Below are 4082 nucleotides of genomic sequence, written 5' to 3' on the forward strand. Positions count from 1 at the left end.
ATACAGGCTAAAAGACAGACACAGTTACAAGATCACATACAAACTCATACAGGCTAACAGACAGACACAGTTACAAGATCACATACAAACTCATACAGGCTAACAGACAGACACAGTTACAAGATCACATACAAACTCATACAGGCTAACAGACAGACACAGTTACAAGATCACATACAAACTCATACAGGCTAACAGACAGACAGACACAGTTACAAGATCACATACAAACTCATACAGGCTAACAGACAGACAGACACAGTTGCAAGATCACATACAAACTCATACAGGGTAACAGACAGACAGACACAGTTACAAGATCACATACAAACTCATACAGGCTAACAGACAGACACAGTTACAAGATCACATACAAACTCATACAGGCTAACAGACAGACACAGTTACAAGATCACATACAAACTCATACAGGCTAACAAACAGACACAGTTACACAATCACATACAAACTCATACAGGCTAACAGACAGACAGACACAGTTACAAGATCACATACAAGCTCATACAGGGTAACAGACAGACAGACAGACACAGTTACACAATCACATACAAGCTCATACAGGGTAACAGACAGACAGACAGACACAGTTACAAGTTAACATACAAACTCATACAGGCTAACAGACAGACACAGTTACAAGATCACATACAAACTTATACAGGCTAACAGACAGACAGACACAGTTACATGATCACATACACACTCATACAGGCTAACAGACAGACAGACACAGTTACAAGATCACATACAAACTCATACAGGCTAACAGTCAGACAGACAGACACAGTTACAAGATCACATACAAACTCATACAGGGTAACAGACAGACAGACAGACACAGTTACAAGATCATCATACAAACTCATACAGGCTAACAGACAGACAGACACAGTTACAAGATCACATACAAACTCAAACAGGCTAACAGACAGACAGACACAGTTACAAGATCACATACAAACTCATACAGGCTAACAGACAGACACAATTACAAGATCACATACAAACTCAAACAGGCTAACAGACAGACAGACACAGTTTCAAGATCACATACAAACTCATACAGGCTAACAGACTGACAGACACAGTTACAAGATCACATACAAACTCAAACAGGCTAACAGACAGACAGACACAGTTACAAGATCACATACAAACTCATACAGGCTAACAGACTGACAGACACAGTTACAAGATCACATACAAACTCATACAGGCTAACAGACAGACACAGTTACAAGATCACATACAAACTCATACAGGCTAACAGACAGACAGACACAGTTACAAGATCACATACAAACTCATACAGTCTAACAGACAGACACAGTTACAAGATCACATACAAACTCATACAGGCTAACAGACAGACACAGTTACAAGATCACATACAAACTCATACAGGCTAACAGATAAACAGACACAGTTACAAGATCACATACAAACTCATACAGGCTAACAGACAGACACAGTTACAAGATCACATACAAACTCATACAGGCTAACAGACAGACAGACAGACACAGTTACAAGATCACATACAAACTCATACAGGCTAACAGACAGACAGACACAGTTACAAGATCACATACAAACTCATACAGGGTAACAGACAGACAGACACAGTTACAAGATCACATACAAACTCATACAGGCTAACAGACAGACACAGTTACAAGATCACATACAAACTCATACAGGCTAACAGACAGACACAGTTACAAGATCACATACAAACTCATACAGGCTAACAAACAGACACAGTTACACAATCACATACAAACTCATACAGGCTAACAGACAGACAGACACAGTTACAAGATCACATACAAGCTCATACAGGGTAACAGACAGACAGACAGACACAGTTACACGATCACATACAAGCTCATACAGGGTAACAGACAGACAGACAGACACAGTTACAAGTTAACATACAAACTCATACAGGCTAACAGACAGACACAGTTACAAGATCACATACAAACTTATACAGGCTAACAGACAGACAGACACAGTTACATGATCACATACACACTCATACAGGCTAACATACAGACAGACACAGTTACAAGATCACATACAAACTCATACAGGCTAACAGTCAGACAGACAGACACAGTTACAAGATCACATACAAACTCATACAGGGTAACAGACAGACAGACAAACACAGTTACAAGATCATCATACAAACTCATACAGGCTAACAGACAGACACAGTTACACGATCACATACAAACTCATACAGGCTAACAGACAGACAGACACAGTTACAAGATCACATACAAACTCAAACAGGCTAACAGACAGACAGACACAGTTACAAGATCACATACAAACTCATACAGGCTAACAGACAGACACAGTTACAAGATCACATACAAACTCAAACAGGCTAACAGACAGACAGACACAGTTACAAGATCACATACAAACTCATACAGGCTAACAGACTGACAGACAAAGTTACAAGATCACATACAAACTCAAACAGGCTAACAGACAGACAGACACAGTTACAAGATCACATACAAACTCATACAGGCTAACAGACTGACAGACACAGTTACAAGATCACATACAAACTCATACAGGCTAACAGACAGACACAGTTACAAGATCACATACAAACTCATACAGGCTAACAGTCAGCCAGACACAGTTACAAGATCACATTCAAACTCATACAGTCTAACAGACAGACACAGTTACAAGATCACATACAAACTCATACAGGCTAACAGACAGACACAGTTACAAGATCACATACAAACTCATACAGGCTAACAGATAGACAGACACAGTTACAAGATCACATACAAACTCATACAGGCTAGCAGACAGACACAGTTACAAGATCACATACAAACTCATACAGGCTAACAGACAGACAGACAGACACAGTTACAAGATCACATACAAACTCATACAGGCTAACAGACAGACACAGTTACAAGATCACGTACAAACTCATACAGGCTAACAGACAGACACAGTTACAAAATCACATACAAACTCATACAGGGTAACAGACAGACACAGTTACAAGATCACATACAAACTCATACAGGCTGACAGACAGACACAGTTACAAGATCACATACAAACTCATACAGGCTGACAGACAGACACAGTTACAAGATCACATACAAACTCATACAGGCTAACAGACAGACACAGTTACAAGATCACATACAAACTCATACAGGCTGACAGACAGACACAGTTACAAGATCACATACAAACTCAAACAGGCTAACAGACAGACACAGTTACACGATCACATACAAACTCATACAGGCTAACAGACAGACACAGTTACAAAATCACATACAAACTTATACAGGCTAACAGACAGACAGACAGTTACAAGATCACATACAAACTTATACAGGCTAACAGACAGACTGACACAGTTACAAGTTAACATACAAACTTTTACAGGCTAACAGACAGACACAGTTACAAAATCACATACAAACTCATACAGGGTAACAGACAGACAGTTACAAAATCACATACAAACTCATACAGGCTAACAGACAGACACAGTTACAAGATCACATACAAACTCATACAGGCTAACAGACAGACAGACACAGTTACAAGTTAACATACAAACTTTTACAGGCTAACAGACAGACACAGTTACAAAATCACATACAAACTCATACAGGCTAACAGACAGACACATTTACACGATCACATACAAACTCAGTCAGGCTAACAGACAGACAGACAGTTACAAGATCACATACAAACTCATACAGTCTAACAGACAGACACAGTTACAAGATCACATACAAACTTATACAGGCTAACAGACAGACTGACACAGTTACAAGTTAACATACAAACTTTTACAGGCTAACAGACAGACACAGTTACAAAATCACATACAAACTCATACAGGGTAACAGACAGACAGTTACAAGTTAACATACAAACTCATACAGGCTAACAGACAGACACAGTTACAAGATCACATACAAACTCATACAGGCTAACAAACAGACACAGTTACAAAATCACATACAAACTCATACAGGGTAACAGAC

The sequence above is a fragment of the Bombina bombina genome, chromosome 5 (genome assembly GCF_027579735.1).
Source record: "Bombina bombina isolate aBomBom1 chromosome 5, aBomBom1.pri, whole genome shotgun sequence".
NCBI classification, from domain to species: domain Eukaryota; kingdom Metazoa; phylum Chordata; class Amphibia; order Anura; family Bombinatoridae; genus Bombina; species Bombina bombina.